Source organism: Saccostrea cucullata, unplaced genomic scaffold (assembly GCF_032062105.1).
Source record: "Saccostrea cucullata isolate Sc308-1 unplaced genomic scaffold, CSIRO_AGI_Scuc_v1 ctg6764, whole genome shotgun sequence".
In the NCBI taxonomy this organism is placed as follows: domain Eukaryota; kingdom Metazoa; phylum Mollusca; class Bivalvia; order Ostreida; family Ostreidae; genus Saccostrea; species Saccostrea cuccullata.
The window spans coordinates 1-25,000 of NW_026928048.1; the positions used below are offsets into that span (position 1 = coordinate 1).

Consider the following 25,000-nt stretch of genomic DNA (forward strand, 5'->3'; position numbering starts at 1 on the left):
ATCAGTAATATGTCTCTCTGTAAACATTAAATGTTTTAGATCAATACTTTATCTTAATATACTTCTTATAATTAAATCTAGAACAATAACTTGTCTCTGTTCACAATTAATTAAATTAACACAAATATAAAACCTTAACACTGGCTTCTGAATTCTTTCATTGTCTCTGTGAAGTGCAGGGTCCAATTATTCTCAAAGGGAGTATATCTAAAATGAAAATATTGATAGATTAAAATAACCGTGTATTCATAACAAGAGGCCCACGGCCTTATAGGTCACCTGAGCATTATGCAACAACTTTCCAGTTACAGTGTATTGAATTTGATTCATGTTTTAAGCCAGATGCTATATGGCATTCACAATTTTGAAAGAGGCACAATTGATCATCATAACAATACACCTAACAGTTGCTTAGCTTGGTAACTGAATACCCATACGCAGGATAGGGGAACAAAAATGCACTCCAAGTAATCAGTAATATTCAGCAATAATCAGTAGTGCCCCTAACATGGTGATATAAACCCCTGACCCTAGGTCCAAACATTGCACAAATTTTTAAAAGGCACCCTTAAAATTGCCTATTAAAAAAATACATAAATGTTTTATAAATACAAAGGAGCAGATTTCAAACAATAAATTCATTTTCAGTAAATAAGCAGAACCCCCCCCCAACCCCTGACCCTGGTGCCTTAAAATACACAATTCTGCAAGATTAGGGCCCTTGCTCATCATAACTATATAGTTAATTCATCTACTTCATACCCAGAGACAGAGAAGAAAATTTAATGAATGTATTTTACTATATAAATCAATAGAACCCTGGCCTAACACCAGAACCCTTGACCCTGGGACCATAAAATTCACAATTTTTGTTGAGGCACTCTTGCTCATCATAACTATGCACGTAGTTAGTTTATTTAATACCTAGGAGCAGAGAAGAAGATTTTCAAAGAATTCATGTATTTCACTATATAATCAATAGAGCCCCCCCCCCCCAACACAAGAACCCTTGACCCTGGGGCCATAAAATTCACAATTTTGGTAGAGGCACTCTTGCTCATCATAACTATGCATGTAGTTAGTTTATTTAATACCTAGGATCAGAGAAGAAGATTTTCAAAGAATTCATGTATTTCACTATATAATCAATAGAGCCTCCCCCCTCCCCAACACTAGAACCCTTGACCCTGGGGCAATAAAATTCACAATTTTGGTAGATGCGCTCTTGTTCATCATAACTATGCACGTAGTTAGTTTACTTAATACCTAGGAGCAGAGAAAAAGATTTTCAAAGACTTCATGTATTTCACTATATAATCAATAGAGCCCCCCCCCCCCCTCCCCAACACCAGAACCCTTGACCCTGGGGCCATAAAATTCACAATTTTAGTAGAGGCACTCTTGCTCATTATTATAACTATGCACTTAGTTAGTTTATTTAATACCTAGGAGCAGAGAAGAAGATTTTCAAAGACTTCATGTATTTCACTATAAAATCAATAGAGCCCCCCCCCCTCCCCAACACCAGAACCCTTGACCCTGGGGCCATAAAATTCACAATTTTGGTAGAGGCACTCTTGCTCATCATAACTATGCACGTAGTTAGTTTATTTAATACCTAGGAGCAGAAAAGAAGATTTTCAAAGAATTCATGTATTTCACAATATAATCAATATAGCCCCCCCAACACCAGAATCCTTGACCCTGGGGCCATAAATTTCACAATTTTGGTAGAGGCACTCTTGCTCATCATAACTATGTACTTAGTTGGTTGATCTAATACCCAGGAAAAGAGAAGAAGATTTTCAAAGAAATAATGCATTTTCACTGTATACTTATTTAGCCCCGCCCTAGCAGTAGAACCCCTGCCCCGAGGGCCATGAATTTCACAATTTTGGTAGAGGACTCAATGCTGATTACAATTATGCAAATAGTTTGACTGCTTGATGTCCAGGAGTAAAGAAGAAGATTTTTAAAGATTGCATTATTTTTAGTGGTTTTGGCCCAACCCCTCAGGCCCCAGGGGGGCAGGGATCATGAAATTCACCATTTTTGTTTCCCTTAACCGATAGATGTTTTGTGCCAAATTTGGCTGAAATTGGTTCAGTGGTTGCAGAGAAGAAGCTGAAAATGTTCAAGTGTTAACACACGACGGACGACGGACGACGCACGACGCACGACGACGGACGAAAACGGATAGTAATAGGTCACCTGAGTTTACTCAGGTGACCTAATAAAAATACTAAAGATTTTTAAAATTATCATAGATCATGTAGATTGTGCTATGAAAACATGTCTGCCATTTCAAGTATTATACAATTTATGAAATAAAATATCATCTTAAATCACAGTAAAATTTGATTTTCATCATATCTTAATCCATACAGTGACAATTTTGTGCAGCATTAAATGTAGATTTTGTGATGACATGCCACACACACATTAAAGATAGGTATGATCTACAGTGAGCAGTATTAAATGTAGATTTTCGTGATGTACCACACACACTATAAAGATAGGTATGATCTACAGTGAGCAGTATTAAATGTAGATTTTTGTGATGATGGACCACACACACTATAAAGATACGAGGGTTGTCCGTAAAGTTCGTGGACAGACTAAGAATTAAATAAATGTTGCGTCATTGATATTTATCATTAGTGATATTTCCACACTTTACTAAATGTGAACTGGGAAATGTAAAATCGGATTACCACACCATTTCAAATGTTTAATTACAATTATGACTTCGTAATCAGACTTGGTATGATGTACCACACACACGCGAAATTTCGATAAAAAAATTATTTATCACGTTATAAATTTCATTTGAATTTTATAAAATTCTGCATAAATCTGGATGACTTTTACATTATGAGGTTGACAGAAGTAATCACTTTAAACCTGCAAAATTTGAAAATTCAAAGTTGTTAAATGGCTGAGCAATCAAAGTTTAAAACATATTATGACGGATCAGAATTGTTCAAAAAAGGGATATTTTTGGAAAAGGTGGAGCAGTGAGCAGTGATAAAATTCTGCATAGACATCGGATAAAACAACTACAAAGACCAATACATTTTATAAACAATTGGGAAAAACATAGTAAAAGAAGCCGTACATTATTATTTAAGTGGCATATAATATTTTCGGACGGAAGTACCACACAGTATTACAGGATGACATGCGTTAAAAAAAAAACCATCACATCCTATAAAGAGATTGCAGGGCTGTAAAAAATGAACTTCCACACACACTTTACCGTATTTCCGTAAAAAAATCGTTTTTTACGCGGATGGAGATCTACAGTGACAAATGCAGGATATGAGACCACACACAGTTATATATTATTTACGTATAAACCTGAACATTTTGTGCACACACATATTTTTGACTGGTTAAAGCGACATCAGAAATTTATTGAGATAAATGGTGACTTTATTAAGAAAAGTTACACGTACTCGTGTTATACTTTTGACGTCGGGTGACGTCAAGAATTTTCATGTTAGTGCTCCGGGTGTGAGTGTGTGTCATTTTTAATTTGATGTAACACACATATAAAGATATGATCTGTGCAGTATTAAATGTGATTTTTGTTGATGTACCACACACACTATGTTATATAAAGTGAGCAGTATTAAATGTAGAATTGTGATGATGTACCACACACACTATAAAGATAGTGATCTACATATATTGATGTACCACACACACTATAAAGTGAGTACCACACACACTATTAAATGTAGATTTTTTGATGATGTACCACACACACTATAAAGATAGGTATGATCTACAGTGAGCAGTATTAAATGTAGATTTTTGTGATGATGTACCACACACACTATAAAGATAGGTATGATCTACAGTGAGCAGTATTAAATGTAGATTTTTGTGATGATGTACCACACACACTATAAAGATAGGTATGATCTACAGTGAGCAGTATTAAATGTAGATTTTTGTGATGATGTACCACACACACTATAAAGATAGGTATGATCTACAGTGAGCAGTATTAAATGTAGATTTTTGTGATGATGTACCACACACACTATAACCACAGCAGTATTAAATGTAGATTTTTGTGATGATGTACCACACACACTATAAAGATAGGTATGATCTACAGTGAGCAGTATTAACTGTAGATTTTTGTGATGATGTACCACACACACTATAAAGATAGGTATGATCTACAGTGAGCAGTATTAAATGTAGATTTTTGTGATGATGTACCACACACACTATAAAGATAGGTATGATCTACAGTGAGCAGTATTAAATGTAGATTTTTGTGATGATGTACCACACACACTATAAAGATAGGTATGATCTACAGTGAGCAGTATTAAATGTAGATTTTTGTGATGATGTACCACACACACAATGAACAGTGAGATAGGTATGATCTGTACCACACAGTGAGCAGTATTTGTAGATTTTTGTGATGTACCACACACACTATAAAGATAGGTATGATCTACAGTGAGCAGTATTAAATGTAGATTTTTTTGATGATGTACCACACACACTATAAAGATAGGTATGATCTACAGTGAGCAGTATTAAATGTAGATTTTTGTGATGATGTACCACACACACTATAAAGATAGGTATGATCTACAGTGAGCAGTATTAAATGTAGATTTTTGTGATGATGTACCACACACACTATAAAGATAGGTATGATCTACAGTGAGCAGTATTAAATGTAGATTTTTGTGATGAGGTACCACACACACTATAAAGATAGGTATGATCTACAGTGAGCAGTAATAAATGTAGATTTTTGTGATGATGTACCACACACACTATAAAGATAGGTATGATCTACAGTGAGCAGTATTAAATGTAGATTTTTGTGATGATGTACCACACACACACACACTATGTACCACACAATAAAGATAGGTATGATCTACAGTGAGCAGTATTAAATGTAGATTTTTGTGATGATGTACCACACACACTATAAAGATAGGTATGATCTACAGTGAGCAGTATTAAATGTAGATTTTTGTGATGATGTACCACACACACTATAAAGATAGGTATGATCTACAGTGAGCAGTATTAAATGTAGATTTTTGTGATGATGTACCACACACACTATAAAGATAGGTATGATCTACAGTGAGCAGTATTAAATGTAGATTTTTGTGATGATGTACCACACACACTATAAAGATAGGTATGATCTACAGTGAGCAGTATTAAATGTAGATTTTTTGATGATGTACCACACACAATAAAGATATGATCTACAGTGAGCAGTATTAAATGTAGATGATGTACCACACACACTATAAAGATAGGTATGATCTACAGTGAGCAGTATTAAATGTAGATTTTTGTGATGATGTACCACACACACACACACTATACAAGCAGTATTAAATGTAGATTTTTGTGATGATGTACCACACACACTATAAAGATAGGTATGATCTACAGTGAGCAGTATTAAATGTAGATTTTTGTGATGATGTACCACACACACTATAAAGATAGGTATGATCTACAGTGAGCAGTATTAAATGTAGATTTTTGTAATGATGTGCCACACACACTATAAAGATAGGTATGATCTACAGTGAGCAGTATTAAATGTAGATGATGTACCACACACACTATTTTTGTGATGATGTACCACACACACTATAAAGATAGGTATGATCTACAGTGAGCAGTATTAAATGTAGATTTTTGTGATGATGTACCACACACACTATAAAGATAGGATTTTATGATCTACACACACACTATAAAGATAGGTATGATCTACAGTGAGCAGTATTAAATGTAGATTTTTGTGATGATTTACCACACACACTATAAAGATATGTATGATCTTCAGTGAGCAGTATTAAATGTAGATTTTTGTGATGATGTACCACACACACTATAAAGATAGGTATGATCTACAGTGAGCAGTATTAAATGTAGATTTTTGTGATGATGTACCACACACACTATAAAGATAGGTATGATCTACAGTGAGCAGTATTAAATGTAGATTTTTGTGATGATGTACCACACACACTATAAAGATAGGTATGATCTACAGTGAGCAGTATTAAATGTAGATTTTTGTGATGATGTACCACACACACTATAAAGATAGGTATGATCTACAGTGAGCAGTATTAAATGTAGATTTTTGTGATGATGTACCACACACACTATAAAGATAGGTATGATCTACAGTGAGCAGTATTAAATGATATACCACACACACTATAGATAGGTTGATTACAGTGAGCAGTATTAAATGTAGATTTTTGTGATGATGTGCCACACACACTATAAAGATAGGTATGATCTACAGTGAGCAGTATTAAATGTAGATTTTTGTGATGATGTACCACACACACTATAAAGATAGGTATGATCTACAGTGAGCAGTATTAAATGTAGATTTTGTGATGATGTACCACACACACTATAAAGATAGGTATGATCTACAGTGAGCAGTATTAAATGTAGATTTTTGTGATGATGTACCACACACACTATAAAGATAGGTATGATCTACAGTGAGCAGTATTAAATGTAGATTTTTGTGATGATGTACCACACACACTTTAAAGATAGGTATGATCTACAGTGAGCAGTATTAAATGTAGATTTTTGTGATGATGTGCCACACACACTATAAAGATAGGTATGATCTACAGTGAGCAGAGCAGTATTAAATGTAGATTTTTGTGATGATGTACCACACACACTATAAAGATAGGTATGATCTACAGTGAGCAGTATTAAATGTAGATTTTTGTGATGATGTACCACACACACTATAAAGATAGGTATGATCTACAGTGAGCAGTATTAAATGTAGATTTTTGTGATGATGTACCACACACACTATAAAGATAGGTATGATCTACAGTGAGCAGTATTAAATGTAGATTTTTGTGATGATGTACCACACACACTATAAAGATAGGTATGATCTACAGTGAGCAGTATTAAATGTAGATTTTTGTGATGATGTACCACACACACTATAAAGATAGGCATGATCTACAGTGAGCAGTATTAAATGTAGATTTTTGTGATGATGTACCACACAAACTATAAAGATAGGTATGATCTACAGTGAGCAGTATTAAATGTAGATTTTTGAGATGAAGTGCCACACACACACACAGTACCACACACACTATAAAGATGTATGATCTACAGTGAGCAGTATTAAATGTAGATTTTTGTGATGCTGTACCACACACACTATATTTTTAGTTATGATATACAGTGAGCAGTATTAAATGTAGATTTTTGTGATGATGTACCACACACACTATAAAGATAGGTGAGCAGTATTAAATGTAGATTTTTGTGATGTACCACACACACATTAAAGAAAGGTTTGATCTACAGTGAGCAGTATTAAATGTAGATTGTTGTGATGCTGTACCTCACACACTATAAAGATAGGTATGATATAAAGTATTAAATAGAGATGTACCACACACACTATAAAGATAGGTATGATCTACAGTGAGCAGTATTAAATGTAGATTTTTGTGATGATGTACCACACACACATTAAAGATAGGTATGATCTACAGTGAGCAGTATTAAATGTAGATGTTTGTGATGATGTACCACACACACTATAAAGATAGGTATGATCTACAGTGAGCAGTATTAAATGTAGATTTTTGTGATGTACCACACACACTATAAAGATAGGTATGATCTACAGTGAGCAGTATTAAATTTAGATTTTTGTGATGATGTACCACACACACTATAAAGATAGGTATGATCTACAGTGAGCAGTATTAAATGTAGATTTTTGTGATGATGTACCACACACACTATAAAGATAGGTATGATCTACAGTGAGCAGTATTAAATGTAGATATTTGTGATGATGTACCACACACACTATAAAGATAGGTATGATCTACAGTGAGCAGTATTAAATGTAGATTTTTGTGATGATGTACCACACACACTATAAAGATAGGTATGATCTACAGTGAGCAGTATTAAATGTAGATTTTTGTGATGATGTACCACACACACTATAAAGATAGGAATGATCTACAGTGAGCAGTATTAAATGTAGATTTTTGTGATGATGTACCACACACACTATAAAGATAGGTATGATCTACAGTGAGCAGTATTAAATGTAGATTTTTGTGATGTACCACACACACTATAAAGATAGGTATGATCTACAGTGAGCAGTATTAAATGTAGATTTTTGTGATGATGTACCACACACACTATAAAGATAGGCATGATCTACAGTGAGCAGTATTAAATGTAGATTTTTGTGATGATGTACCACACACACTATAAAGATAGGTATGATCTACAGTGAGCAGTATTAAATGTAGATTTTTGTGATGATGTGCCACACACACTATAAAGATAGGCATGATCTACAGTGAGCAGTATTAAATGTATATTTTTGTGATGTACCACACACACTATAAAGATAGGTATGATCTACAGTGAGCAGTATTAAATGTAGATTTTTGTGATGACATGCCACACACACTATAAAGATAGGCATGATCTACAGTGAGCAGTATTAAATGTAGATTTTTTTGATGATGTACCACACACACTTTAAAGATAGGCATGATCTACAGTGAGCAGTATTAAATGTAGATTTTTGTGATGATGTACCACACACACTTTAAAGATAGGCATGATCTACAGTGAGCAGTATTAAATGTAGATTTTTGTGATGATGTACCACACACACTATAAAGATAGGTATGATCTACAGTGAGCAGTATTAAATGTAGATTTTTGTGATGATGTACCACACACACTATAAAGATAGGTATGATCTACAGTGAGCAGTATTAAATGTAGATTTTTGTGATGATGTACCACACACACTATAATGATAGGTATGATCTACAGTGAGGAGTATTAAATGTAGATTTTGTGATGATGTACCACACACACATTAAAGATAGGTATGATCTACAGTGAGCAGTATTAAATGTAGATTTTTGTGATGATGTACCACACACACTATAAAGATAGGTATGATCTACAGTGAGCAGTATTAAATGTAGATTTTTGTGATGTACCACACACACTATAAAGATAGGTATGATCTACAGTGAGCAGTATTAAATGTAGATTTTTGTGATGATGTACCACACACACTATAAAGATAGGTATGATCTACAGTGAGCAGTATTAAATGTAGATTTTTGTGATGATGTACCACACACACTATAAAGATAGGTATGATCTACAGTGAGCAGTATTAAATGTAGATTTTTGTGATGATGTACCACACACACTATAAAGATAGGTATGATCTACAGTGAGCAGTATTAAATGTAGATTTTTGTGATGATGTACCACACACACTATAAAGATAGGTATGATCTACAGTGAGCAGTATTAAATGTAGATTTTTGTGATGTACCACACACACTATAAAGATAGGTATGATCTACAGTGAGCAGTATTAAATGTAGATTTTTGTGATGATGTACCACACACACTATAAAGATAGGTATGATCACACACACAGTATTAAAAGATTTTAGTGATGATGTACCACACACACTATAAAGATAGGTATGATCTACAGTGAGCAGTATTAAATGTAGATTTTTGTGATGATGTACCACACACACTATAAAGATAGGTATGATCTACAGTGAGCAGTATTAAATGTAGATTCTTGTGATGATGTACCACACACACTATAAAGATAGGTATGATCTACAGTGAACAGTATTAAATGTAGATTTTTGTGATGTGCCACACACACTTTAAAGATAGGCATGATCTACAGTGAGCAGTATTAAATGTAGATTTTTGTGATGATGTACCACACACACTATAAAGATAGGTATGATCTACAGTGAGCAGTATTAAATGTAGATTTTTGTGATGATGTACCACACACACTATAAAGATAGGTATGATCTACAGTGAGCAGTATTAAATGTAGATTTTTGTGATGTACCACACACACTATAAAGATAGGCATGATCTACAGTGAGCAGTATTAAATGTAGATTTTTGTGATGATGTACCACACACACTATAAAGATAGGTATGATCTACAGTGAGCAGTATTAAATGTAGATTTTTGTGATGATGTACCACACACACTATAAAGATAGGTATGATCTACAGTGAGCAGTATTAAATGTAGATTTTTGTGATGATGTACCACACACACTATAAAGATAGGTATGATCTACAGTGAGCAGTATTAAATGTAGATTTTTGTGATGATGTACCACACACACTATAAAGATAGGTATGATCTACAGTGAGCAGTATTAAATGTAGATTTTTGTGATGACATGCCACACACACATTAAAGATAGGTATGATCTACAGTGAGCAGTATTAAATGTAGATTTTTGTGATGATGTACCACACACACTATAAAGATAGGTATGATCTACAGTGAGTACCACACACAGTATTAAATGTAGATTTTTGTGATGATGTGCCACACACACTATAAAGATAGGTATGATCTACAGTGAGCAGTATTAAATGTAGATTTTTGTGATGATGTAACACACACACTATAAATATAGGTATGATCTACTGTGAGCAGTATTAAATGTAGATTTTTGTGATGATGTACCACACACACTATAAAGATAGGTATGATCTACAGTGAGCAGTATTAAATGTAGATTTTTGTGATGATGTACCACACACACTATAAAGATAGGTATGATCTACAGTGAGCAGTATTAAATGTAGATTTTTGTGATGTACCACACACACTATAAAGATAGGTATGATCTACAGTGAGCAGTATTAAATGTAGATTTTTGTGATGATGTACCACACACACTATAAAGATAGGTATGATCTACAGTGAGCAGTATTAAATGTAGATTTTTGAGATGAAGTGCCACACACACTTTAAAGATAGGTATGATCTACAGTGAGCAGTATTAAATGTAGATTTTTGTGATGATGTGCCACACACACTATAAAGATAGGTACAGTGGTCGTAACGTTTTGTTGACAACACAATCGTGTAGAATCGTTCGTGTATAGATTTTTGAGTGATCGTTCGTGTAACGTGCGAGATCGTTCGTGCATCACACACAATCGTGTGCGTTTTTAATCGTGCGAGATCGTGCGTTTAGAATCGTGTAAATTTCGTTTTGTAAGTTTTTATCGGAATATGATTTGTAATATAAGCATTTCCATTGTTTGTTTTACCACACACACTTAAAATTTATTAATAAATTAAATGATGTACCACACACAAATAAAATGAAAGAGCGCAATTTACATAATAGAGTGCAGAACGAACTAATTACCACACCCGTAAACAAGCAATATAGTAAGTCGTACAATATTAAGTTCTCGTCAAATAGCGCGATCAATATTGTGATAAACCGTAATTAGATCTTTAACGCCTTTTTGAAAAAATCTGATTTTAATTATTATTTACTTTTATTATGGTCAAGATAATCTTGAAATCAATTCATTGAAAGAAAATATATATATTTTTTACAAAGAAATAAACATTTCTCAATGCTTACATAAGTAGTTAGTCGACAAATATACATGGACACGGCATGATTTTCGGGAGTTTTGATTATCTGTGTTTATCACTTGAGCCTATTTGTTATTAATTAATTTTAAATTTCTGCAAATAAAAAAGTTGAATAATTGGCAAGTTTATCAGACATTGAATCATTGGAAACATAAGGATAAAATTTGCAATTATAATTTAAGTCATTCCATGCTGCCATTTTTGTTCAATCGTATCCCCCTTTCTGCATATCATGATAATCAATTCAATCAAATTATACGACACACATACATGTACATCGTCTAATAGAACGAACAAAATCCGTTTTTTTTTATCGGAGTATTACCTTAGATATAATTATTTTCAATCTAAAATATTAATCTTGCATATATTTAGTTACAGAAATATCATTTTCCGTAGATTTTTTTTTTCTTCAAAGTCTATGAAATAATATTGATAATTCTTTGAAATCTTAAATAGGTATATTAAGCAGTTTTTCGTTTTGAAATATCAGATTCCTAAATATTTTGAACTATTTTGAGTGAAGAATCGCGCGTTTGCGTTAGCAATCGTGTAAGATCGTGTAACGTGTAGAATCGTGTGCGTGAAGGATCGTTCGTGTAACAGGTTTAATCGTGCGTTAATCGTGCGGGATCGTTCGTGTAACGTGATCGTTCGTGTAAGTTGTCAACAATAACGTTCCACACACACTGTATGATCTACAGTGAGCAGTATTAAATGTAGATTTTTGTGATGATGTACCACACACACTATAAAGATAGGTATGATCTACAGTGAGCAGTATTAAATGTAGATTTTTGTGATGATGTGCCACACACACTATAAAGATAGGTATGATCTACAGTGAGCATGTGTGTATCCACAGGGTGCAGGGGGTCCATCCACTTAGAATTTGCAGAGGACTAAACCAACTACAAGTGATCTTGGAAAGTCGAAGATTTGGGAAAGGAGCTGTTATTTTCTTTTTTTTTTCTTCCTTGTGAAGAATTTTTTTTTTTTGACTGGGGGTGGAACCCCCTCCCCCTCCCCTGCAAAAATATTTACACATGGGGCATAACAAACAAAGACAAGAAATGATAGCAATAGGTCAACTTAATGATTTGCTAGACCTAAAAATCAATTGATGGCTTTTTTGGAACGATTATTTGATTTCAGCTATTATCAAAAGTGCATCTAGTATATTCTATGATACAGAATGCAGGGTATAGATGATTTTTTTTCTAACCTGTAAGAAGTTGATTTCTTCACTTTCTTCTTAACAACTGCATATCACCTTATGAAAATCTGTCAAAAGAAATTCAAAACATTAGTTTTCTGGTATTTATTATTACATATATGCTCTTTTATTTTTTTTACCATTTTATTGGTGATAAAGTAGACCAGGAGTTATTTTTTAATACCTGAATTTTCTAAGAAATAATATGATTAGCCATAAAATTATTAAGAGTCAAAATCAGCAAGCATCGAGCATTGTAGCTGCAGATCTGTAGCTCTCTGCTTGAAAAAATTCGGACAGATAAAGCAGAGAGCTACAGATCCAAGCGTTATAAAAACCTTCGATTTACTCCGACGATTTTTCGTCGCTCACTTCGTGTATTTTGCTAGTATTTTATACATTCCCCAGCTTAAAAAATTATATGTAATAAGTAATCATACATTTAACTTCAATTCCTGATAACTTACTTACCTTTCACATGTGTTTCAACGCTAACATATTGCTTTGTGTTTACGGACCTCAAAATGCAACTCTTTTAAACCGATATTATAAAACTATATGCAGGAGTGTTTCGGACCACTCTAAGGTAAATAAAGTATCAACAAAAAATAGTTAAATATATGATTAATTATAGGTTACCATTCTAAGAGCAAGAGAAAGTTTAAACTACACGAAATAAATGCCTACAGTAGCGACGAAAAATCGTCGGCGTAAATCGAAGGTTTTTACAACGCTTGGATCTGTAGCTCTCTGCTTTATCTGTCCGAATTTTTTTTGAAGCAGAGAGCTACAGATCTGCAGCTACGAGCATTGAGTTAAAAAATGTGGAAAGTGGCATAGAAACAGATTTGGTTAAAACTCATATAGAAATTTTCAGAACAAAGGGAATATTAGAAAAAAGCAAGCAAAAAATAATTTTCGCATTGTTGCTATGGAAACAACGCGCCTTTCAGATAGCGTGTTTTGTACTTAATCATGACACTTCAATTTATGGTTAAACAAATACTTTTTTATTACTAGTCATTAAAAAAATCTTTTTAAATTATTATGTTATTCATATTAATATACTCTATTTTAGCAGCTGTTGATTTTTGAAATTCTCTTCACCTTTTGATAAATATAACTAGTTTTGGAGGGTTTATTTTGCTTTAAAAACAGCAAATTTGAAGTACTTTATAAGAAATCTACAACCATATTAAAGCTTATCAACATAAAATATATATTGAACAGTATTTCTTCTATAAGAATCAAGAAAAAAATCTGCAGGCAACTAAGGCATTTATATATGATAACTGATTTAAATCCATACTTTTCTGTCTTTTTCACTTCAAATTATCCCCCTTTGGTATAGCTCTCTAACATAGGAGGAATAAACGGTAGTTTGCTTACATTGTTTTCAATAACGTTGTACAGAAGACAAGAAGAAAATACAAACTTGGAGCAGTCTGAGCCTCAGTTTTGGGGGTTTCATGAGTCTTAATTACGGTTAGTGACTGAATTTTTTTTTTACAATTTACCATTACAACAGGTTCTGAAGAATGTATAACAAAAATTAACCATGCAGGAAAATATGTAAAACTTGGCAAGTGTTTTTTGCACAATTCTGATTGATTCTTTATGTTAGCATTAATCTAGTTTTTCATAACAAAAAAGAAAAGATTATGCATGTCCCGAGGAACCAAGAGAAGGGGTATGCACCTCCCCCCTCCCCGATAATATTGACGATATTTAACTATTATATGATTGTATACTGTTTTACGTCCCACTCCAGAATATTTCACTGATATGGAGACGTCACCATTGCCGGTGAAGGGCTGCAAATTTAGGCCTTTGCTCGGCACTCAGGGCCATTGAGCAGGGAGAGATCTTTATCGTGCCACACCTGCTGTGACACGGGGCCTCGGTTTATACGGTCTCATCCGAAGGACCGCCCCATTTAGTCGCCTTTTACGACAAGCATGGGATACTGACACTATAATATGATAAATTGAAATTAAATTCCCCAACTAAGATTGTTTCTGCGGGCCCAACGTGAAAAAGTTGGTCATGATCAGTTTCATAACTGTATCCCAAATTATAAAGTTTACTTTAATTTTGATTTGTTGTATTTACAGCATGTGTGTAACCAAGTCACTCACCGGCAGCTATAATGGATATAACTTGAGTGATTGTCGGGTAAAAAAAAATTCTGTATATACTAAGTAATAGATATCTTTATTTACCATTTAAGATAATACCTGCTTTTTACATAAAAAATTATGAATTTATGAAAATCAACACTTTTATGAAATATTTGTAAAATGGAATGACGTTTGTTATCACGTCGTAAAAAAGAAAAAGGTTAAGTCAACTAGGTTCAAATAATAAGCATCATTAGAATTACAGCACATAAAATTTTGAAAAGAATTTCTATACTCTATTTTTTTTTGGGGGGGGGGGGTATTGGAAAGAAATGAAAACCACAATTTAGAGTTTTGACAAAACCTAGAACCAATTGACCTTTTTATTACAAGTTTATAAATTTAAATAATATTTAAAATCAATACCGACTCAAATTTTTGTTGTATACTTCTGTTTTTAGAATGGAATTCGCCACTTTGAAGCCAAACTCGGAAAGAAACAGAAACAGAATCGGATGAGCTGATATAGAATTAGACAGTAAAAACGTGTAAATACTACATTTGGTAAAAACGTTAACTTTTTAAAATAAAATGATAAACTAAACCATTGAGATCTCTTGGAATTTAATTGATTCCAATAAACATGCTTTGCATTCATCATCATTGCTCAAGCTCAACTAGAAATGGTTCTTAGTAAGTATTTGAAGGCAAAGCTGTATAATATTATTACATTTTGATTTTATCACTTTTTCAGATTATCACTATGAGAATACATCATTACAGTACAGACCATTGATGCTGGAAGTGAGTGGATAGTGCTACCAGAGACTCAAGGATCCAGAAAATAGATCCATAAATTGTACAGTGTATTCATGAAAGTGGATCAAATAAAAATGTTCAATCCAAAAGTAACATTCTTTGTTTGTCTGTAAGCATTTTTTTAACAAGCTAAGAGAATTTGTGTCTACCGCTTTAGGGAAAAAGTGAACCATGCGCAGTTGGGGGGGGGGGGTGTCGGATCACCCTTATTGAATTTGTAGAAATTTTAAATGTATACATGTATACTGTAGCAAATAAAATATGTTTATATTGATATAATGATTTGATTATGTGTATAGAAGATTCTTTCTATGTGGATTATTTATCACAACGTAATGATGATTTTATGAGTTTGTACAAGCTAGACCTCATAATTTTTTCATTTCACATGCTGAATACTATCATGTAGTAAAAAAAGAAGTTCGGAAAAAAAATGATCGCCTGAGAATCGAGCCCGTGACCTCTCGCATGTGAAGCGGGAGACTTAACACTGCGCCACGGAACTGCTGTACAATTTCGATAATTATATGCAAATATGAAGTCTCATATATGTATATATTCACGTTTGATATAGTCAAAAATTTACACAAAACATGGTGTCTCATTTAACTTTTATTAAACAGTTCTGGTAGATGTGATAGGAATATAAATTCTGATGAGAACCTGTTTTATGCTCAATAACTCTCCTCATGCCCCTGTGCTAGAAATAGCAACATGTAATACTATAAATACTAATGAAACAAACGGGGCGGGACACTTTGAGATAGGTCCTAGGGAGTTTTGGTATAAAATACATTGCATCAGTTCAAAATCTTCTTGAAATATCGTCCGGAAATGATAGTGTTACACACAGAGAGAATGTATAAATTTATAAACTTTAACTTTGACCTTTTGACCTCAAAATCAATAAGGGTTTTCATAAGGCCACGGGGAGTTGCTATGTAAAATTTCATTGCAATAGCTCAAATGGTTCTAGAAATACTGTGTGGAAAGGAAAGTGTCATTACAGACAGAATTTGTTTATGTATGACCTTGACCTTTGACAATTTGACCACATAATCAATAGGGTTCTTCTTTAGTCCATTGGGATTAACTGTTGCTATGCTCAATTTCATTGCAAAAGCTCAGAGGGTTCTCGAGATATCGTGTGGAAACCACAATATTCGAGACAGAAAGAAAGACGGACGGACGGAAGGACAAACTTGGGGAGGGGGTGTTGGTTAAATATTAGGGTACGTTGAGAAAAAAAGTTGGGTGGGGAAAGTCATCCCCCCTACCCAACCTAAACCTGATGCTACATGCCTGATTGACATGGTTTTACTTTTAATATAATTATGTGAGTTGTCATAGTGACTCTCTTTCATAAACAAGAATTATTGTGAGCAAGCTTATAAAATGATACAACATTCCTGCTATTGCATTAAATGTTTTTTATTACTAAAAAGGTCTAAATAATAATTTGAAACCTTTAAAAATTTTGCTAGTGCAGATATGCATACCACAATTTGACTATGACAAATACTCAAGTCATAGGTAGTAAAACTGTTAGTTTGAGCACAAACTTCCAATTTCCCTGCATTCAAAGTGAAATATGTAAATGTGTCAAACTCATATAGTACACTTTTACTGCAGTGACCTTGAAAAAGCTATGTCCTTGAGTCAAGGCCAAACATGATCAAATGAGTTTTGTTCAAGGTAATGACAAACCTACAGCTTAAAAATAATTCCCAAGATAAAACCAAGTCTTTTCATTAGAATGTTACAGAATGGGCAAAGGTTGCACTTTTCCTCTACCAATGACCTTGACCTTGTTCAAATGACCTTGAGTCAAGTTTTAGGCACATTTCTCGATCGCAAGCAATCGAGAATGAACTTTCAGTGGCACTTCATTGAAATGTTATGGAAAGTCAAAATTTAACAAACATATGGATTGGTGAACAAGGTGATTCCTAACCCCCCCCCCTTTTTCCAAGTTTCCTTTGTGAGGAATATAAAATTCCTTTTGAAATTAACTGCGCATTTATTTATTAACAATAGTAAAGTTATGAGTATCCTTTCATCAGAACCAATATGGCCAATATAATAGACACTGAACATGTATTCAAATTACCCCGACCCCTTAAAAAAAAAGCTTATAAATGCCAGATTTTCACACATTTTAAGAGCCATTCTCTGTAATGATTTGAAATTTTATATAGGAGCTGTGGCACGCATAGTCTCAGAATTTCTCCAAACTCTCTATGATAAAAGGCATTGATTCCCTGAACTGAAATCAGGCAAAAATTGGTTGCTATGTTTTATAGTCACCATGGCAACATGTCTTAAAGTTCGAAAAATGGCATTTTTTAACATGTTTAGAGCCCCATAGTTAACATTTGCGGCAAAGCAAACAATTGTTAATAACTGTTTCCAAAAGTGTAAGGTAAGATGTCACAAATGCATGATAAACATGTTTGGTAAATCAACTATTACATACGTTACTATGGTAACAAAGTATTCAAAATTAAAAATAATATTCATTGAATTTTATGAAGTCATACTCGTAAAAATGAAAAGGAATTATAGGATGAAATGTTACCAAATAAAAGAAAAAAGAGAATTGAAGCACATACCAAGAAAAAATATGATATTTCATTTTGGTTGGCAATGGTTGCCAAGGTATTTATGCCCCAGAGAGCCTTCAAAGTAACACTATGTATGTTTAAATATGATCCTATCTTTTAAAAAAAGCACATTTCCGCATAACTAATGATCAATTTTATAAGATGTTGGTGTGCTCCAAATTTTCCCATTTCAAAAAATTCAGATTAGATTCTTTAAATAGAGCGTTGCTATGGAAATAAGCAGAAAATATATGCTTAAAAACCTGAAAAATATTTTGTTTCCTTGGATACGTACCCTTAAATGAAGATTCCCAAAACTTTTATGATTGATATTTATTAACAGCTAACTTGACTTTAATTTTGACTATCATCCAATCTCTAAGTGGATGCAAGAAGTTGGCACACAGGGTTTAATATTGATATAAAGTTCAAAAAATCGAACATTTTCCCTTCTTGGTAACCATAGCAACAGTGCTGTTTTATTCATCAAATTTTATCAATATATGATATTTAACATCAGTTCTAACAGATAAGACTATTCCAGCTGAGCTCTTTAGTTTGTTTCTTGATTAAATGGCAATTTAATTCTTAATGCAGCGGGAAAAAAAATCACTTTTAAGCACTGGTACTTTGTTTCCATGGTAACACTACAAAGTAGCAATTATACCCAATTTTTCTTTTGGTTTTGGTGTTGCAAGGTCCTAAGGATGCATATTTGCCAGTCTTGAGTTTTCATGTTTTCCCTCAAGACAGTAGCATTAACCCAATCTTCGTTACTGGTTTTGCATGGTTACACTGTGTTACCATGGCAACCATAAAAGTTATTTTTAGAATAATATTGCTTATACTTATATACTTAAGGTCAAAAATTTTCATTGTTTTTCTTAAGTCAATGATTGAGTTTTAGCACGAAACACCTACCATTAGTGAATATGGAGTGTTTTTCAGCATATTTCAGCATTTTAAATGTATTCCAAATGTACCCTTGGTTACCACTTACTTAGAGATATATTCTAAACAGTTTCTTCACAGTATAAGTGACATCAAGGTGTCATGTTTTTGTTAGTATGGTTTGTTTGCTTTTTCTAGTTTTTATTAAGCCACAGTCAGGATTTAAAGTGGCTGAAAATCTCCATTTTTCAAACTTTTCCGGCTGTTGCCATAGCAACCGAGACACTTAGCAACGAAATTTTGTTTGATATTTGTTTCTGGTGTCAAGTACTAAGCATGGGTGAAGTTTCATCAAAATCGGTGACCATGCGTGGCAACAAAGTTTAAGTGGTTACAGAGAATGGCAATTAACCATTTGTAACTTTTTTCTGCTAAAGTTGCCTGCAAATTTTATTGTATATATATGACATATAGATAACCCCTAACAAGATCTCATAATTCATTTTTCCAGCAGTGGTTGTAGATTTTGTGAATAAGGTGATAAACATATGCAACTTTTTTTCAAAATTAATAAGCACTGACGCATGTTCTTTTCCCGTTGTCATGGCAACAATATAACTATAGAAATTTTGTTTTTCCTATTTTTGGAGAATTAAGTAACTCCATCTTTTATCAAATAAAGTAACCAAAATAATGTATCTTATCACGTTCAGAAAAAAATATTCGTAGAAAAATGTCTAAATATCATTGATTTTCATAAGGATTTAATATGAACCTGTTGCTAAGGAAATGAATTTCCTTGGATACCAGTCGCTTCATGCGTTCGAAAAAAAATTTTGATTGTGTTTTAGCATTAGGTAGGACAAAATCTTTCATATACCAAATGCTTTTGAAAAAATAAAATTTTGACTTTCCATTCAATGCTCGATGCTTGCTGATTTTGACTCTTAAAACTTTGAGTTCAAATGATAAAAAAACAAGACACCCAAGTGCCACACCGCTCACCTGATTACTTTGGTAATGCAGTTCTTTACCAGAATTCCCCTCTTCTTATATCTATTGTCCCCCCTACCGCCCCCTCCTGCCACCACCATCCCCATCTTGATTTTAATGATTTAGAATAAACACTACCCAAGGATGATTCCACATAAGTTTCAGCTTTTCTAGCCAACTGGTTCTTGAGAAGAAGATTTTTTAATGACCCCAACCTATCAATCTGATTAAAATCAGATCCTTTGATCCGCTCACATAGATCGCTACACAAGGATCTGAAGAAACCCCATTCAGGGTCATCTCCTGGTGACCTCTCTCATAAAAATATTCATATTCATGAAAATTTTGACCAATCAGAGAGGTCGTACTTAAGCGACATTCGGGTAAACGAAATTAGAAGTGAAAGAAGCTGCCGAGAAGATCTTGTCGTTTCGTAGAAAACAAAGAGCTAACAAGAGGCCCAGGGGTCACATCGCTCACCTGAGCACTGTGGCTAGGAAAAAGCAGAATTGGTTAATACTTGAAAAGCTTAAATCCAAAAGTAGTCCAAAGACCAATCATGGCTTTGCTATTCTTGAAAAAGAAGATTTTTAAAGAATTTTCCTATACATTTCTATGTAGAAAATTGGTCGGACATTTTGGCCCTGCCCTACCCCAGGGGGTCATGATTTGAACAAACTTGCAATTTAATCTACACTACCTGAGGATGCTTCCATATAAATAAGATCAGTTATGGCTTTGCTATTCTTGAGTATTATGTTGAGAAGAAGATTTTTAAAGAATTTTCCTATAGATTTCTATGTAAAATTTTGGCCACGCCCTACTCCCTTTTGCCATGATTTGAACAAAATTGAATCTACACTACCTGAGGATGTTTCCCCATAAGTTTCATCTTCCCTGGCACATTGTTTTTTAAAAAAAAATACCACCAAATATTTATTAATTCCAAATTATCTCCCCTTGAATGAGGGCGTGGCCCTTCGTTTGAACAAACTTGAATCCCCTTTACCCAAGGATACTTTGTGGCAAGTTCGGTTGAAATTGGCTCAGCGGTTCTTGAGAAAAAGTCGAAAATGTGAAAAGTTTACAGACAGATGGACAGACAGACACACACCGGACAAAATGTGATCAGAAAAGCTCACTTGAGCATTCGGCTCAGGTGAGCTAAAAACAAAACAAATGCAAGTACTTTTTATATTACTGTACAGAAAAGACTGTGGTCCTTCTTTTGACAGGCTACAGAAACTAGGTCACGATTTTTCCATTTATGTATCATCGGGCCTTTTCTGTGTTTATAGAATAAACTTTCCATGTATGATCTATAAGTTCGCATTATCTATTGCTTATCTACATGTAAATATCTTAGGCATTACATGTATCTTGAATGTATTTTTAATTTTAAACCTCTTTATGGTTTTTAACAAATTTATGACTACCCTACCAGAGGATATTTACATAAACATAACTCATTTGGGATTTGCAATTCTTCAGATTTTTTTTCCCTATATACTCCTATGCACAACTTTGTTTGTCCATTCTGTCCCCATCTTTCATTTAGGACTCATGATTTGAACAAATCTACGCTACCTAAGGATGATTCTACATATGTTTTATCTTTCCTGGCCCAGTAGTTACTCAGAAGAAAAGTATAAAGAGATGCCATTAATTTTTCACTAATTTGTTATTTTGTAGTTATCTCCCCTTGAGAGATGGTGTGACCCTTCAATTGAATTTAACTCCCCTTCACCCAAGGATACTTTATGCCATGTTTGCTTGTAGTTTGTCCAGTGGTTTCAGAAAAGAAGATGAAATTGAGAAAAATTGACAAGGACGCTCACATCGACGACAAATATTGGACAAATTTTGATCAAAAAAGTCACTTGAGCCTTCGGCTTAGGTAAGGTTAAACTTATATAAACCTGTATAGTGGGGATGAGCTCTTCTTTTCCAAAGCTACACTTTAAAATACATCATCTGGATCTGGATCCTGTCATAAAATGAGTAAATGATATAAATTATTCATTATACTTTTCAACATAATATACAGAACATTTGATGGTTTCAATTTTCCTAGAATTTTTAGTGTACATGTTTCTTTCAAACTTTTCTACTTCTTCAAATAGAGAAGCTGTGAATGAGCTAATAAATTAAATTTGAGTGTTTAACATTGGAGACCTTTTTTCTGATCCCATTCTATTTCTATCCTCATAGGCCATGATTGAACAAATACTAATCATTATTAAATTTTAACTTTTAACAACAAACTATTTTATTTTTCTCAATTTCCTAAATATATGTATTTCTTATATCTAAAGATATGCAGTTCTAATTTTGAAAATTCTTTAAAATAAATATTATCCTTGTATATTCGAAGTTATTCAGAAACCTGTAGATTATCAATCAATCTTCATTTTCTTCATCATTTAGACAGTTATACAGCACATCCTGGGAAATCTGTCAAAATAAGATCAGTACATTTTATAGTATCTATTTTTGTAGAACAACCTTAGAACAATAAGGAAAGGTTTATCTAAGTTGTAAGAACTTGTTACCAATCTCTTTGTATGAATTATGCAATAAAATATGTTCAAAACAAAACAGGACAAGAACAGTACCTTATGGTTAGTTATAGATATATATGTAATGCAATTGTTTTTAGACAGTAAAAAAATATCCCTTTGACTGATTTTTAAGACTCTAGCGTATTTCTTTATTTTCTTCAAATATAACTCAAAAGAAAAATGTAAACCTGATGTAAATCTGTACATGATGGTGATTATCTTCATAATTCTCTATAATGTTGACATCGCATTCTGTGGTAGCTGTCAAAATTAAAAACAAATTTTAATAAAACAAAACAATTGTTTCTTCATGAAAACAATACAGAGTTACGGTTCTTAGTACAGTGACACATCATACCAGACTGGGGCCATAGACTTTACCAAAGGAAATGTCAACATTCTAACTGGAATGCTGTTTGTGGGATTCTTACCAGAGTCAATTCAATAGCATGGACGGAGACAGAAATATATGTAGAGAAATTGTGGACCGACACTTTAGGTGAAATGAAATAAATACATGTTTTTAAACCCAGAAAAACCAGTGGGGATACAACGTTAACAAACCAAAGATGCTTACCTTTCTCTCTTATAATGTATAGTGGGGTATTTTTTTGTAGAGCGATTATTTTGTTGTTTTGACGATTTATTCCTATTGCAAACATGTTGAATAAGTGGACTAAATATAAATTGTGAAAAAAATAACAAATAAGCCCCGGGGTTGAGTATCGGAGGGGGAGAAGGTGTTGTCTGTCAGACATAATTCTCACTAGTCGCAGACTTACACACAGGAGTTAAATGCCTGGTACAGGGGGGCACAATTAGTATAACAACAGGAACATCAGAGTTAAAGATACTCAGGTGAGCCTTGTAGCGAATGGGACAGGAAGGGGCCACAATTAGTATAACAAGGGGAACAGCAGCGTCAAAGATACTCAGGTGAGCCTTGTAGCCAATGGGACAGGTCGGGGCCACAATTAGTATAACAAGGGGAACAGCAGCGTCAAAGATACTCAGGTGAGCCTTGTAGCCAATGGGACAGGGCGGGGCCACAATTAGTATAACAAGGGGAACAGCAGCGTCAAAGATACTCAAGTGAGCGTTGTAGCCAATGGGACAGGTCGGGGCCACAATTAGTATAACAAGGGGAACAGCAGCGTCAAATATACTCAGGTGAGTGTTGTAGCCAATGGGACAGGGTGGGGCCATAATTAGTATAACAAGGGGAACAGCAGCGTCAAATATACTCAGGTGAGCGTTCTAGCCAATGGGACAGGGTGGGGCCATAATTAGTATAACAAGGGGAACAGCAGGGTCAAAGATACTCAGGTGAGCCTTGTAGCCAATGGGACAGGGCGGGGCCACAATTAGTATAACAAGGGGAACAAATAATGACATAAAATGGAGAGAAGAGGACCAACTTTCCATTAATAATCTGACAAGAAAAGCTACTCACTCGAAACCGTCAAAATCCTCGCATTTACGTGTTCACGAACTTACATCATCAACGAATGTGTGTGTTGGGGAAGGGGGGTGATGCAGTCTACATTTACAGTAAAATTCCTTATAGCAAAAACCATACATGGAAAAAAGCAAGGGTTCTGTTTCCCTTTGAATTCTACGAGGGTCAATCAAAAAATACGTAATCAATGCTTCTCATCGTCATATAATTATAACAAGATTATAGATCAACACATTTTCGTAAACATAAACATTTTTTGTCGAAGTGTGAAGTTTCATTCCATTGATTAAATAGAACTCATGTTAGCCAAAATTTAAACCAACATGTTTTGTTACCACAGAAGCACGGTTAACCAACATTGTAACATCAAAGACAACGTTGAGGAAGTTTGTCAAAATTATACCATTTTTTTTTATTTTAAACACGGTTTGTAGCGTCTTCTCCATTCAAAAAACATATCCATAACACTTAGCACCTAGTTTGCGAACAATTACACAAATATAGATTGCATAAGAATGTCATTGTTAATTTCAAATTCTTTAATTTACCTTGTAACTCTACTTATTCTGCAACAGTGAAGCATACACCACGTTCAATGACGTTCCAAACTCTTTAGACAATATTTCTAACTTTAACCTGTTTCTTTGCAGACAATCCATCGTCCGATTCAAACTCGCTACCACTCAAAAATTGTATTTTCCATTAAATACAAATACACATATTATTTTTCATACAAATCTTGGTTTATACGGATTTTTTGAAGCTTGTAGAAGAAGTTTCCCGAATGTAAAGTACAATTTTA

The 25,000-nt window shown here is 33.8% G+C and overlaps 1 long non-coding RNA gene across 1 annotated transcript; it reads right to left on the reverse strand.

Moving 5' to 3' along the window:
- Positions 1-131: 131 nt before the first annotated feature.
- LOC134276265 (uncharacterized) lies at positions 132-23,093 on the reverse strand. The gene is made up of 5 exons (XR_009994013.1): positions 22,928-23,093; positions 22,565-22,632; positions 22,098-22,165; positions 12,762-12,820; positions 132-207 (listed from the first exon to the last, which is right to left on the reverse strand). It is a non-coding gene; the product is annotated as an uncharacterized LOC134276265 (long non-coding RNA).
- Between the last annotated feature and the right edge of the window lie 1,907 nt (positions 23,094-25,000).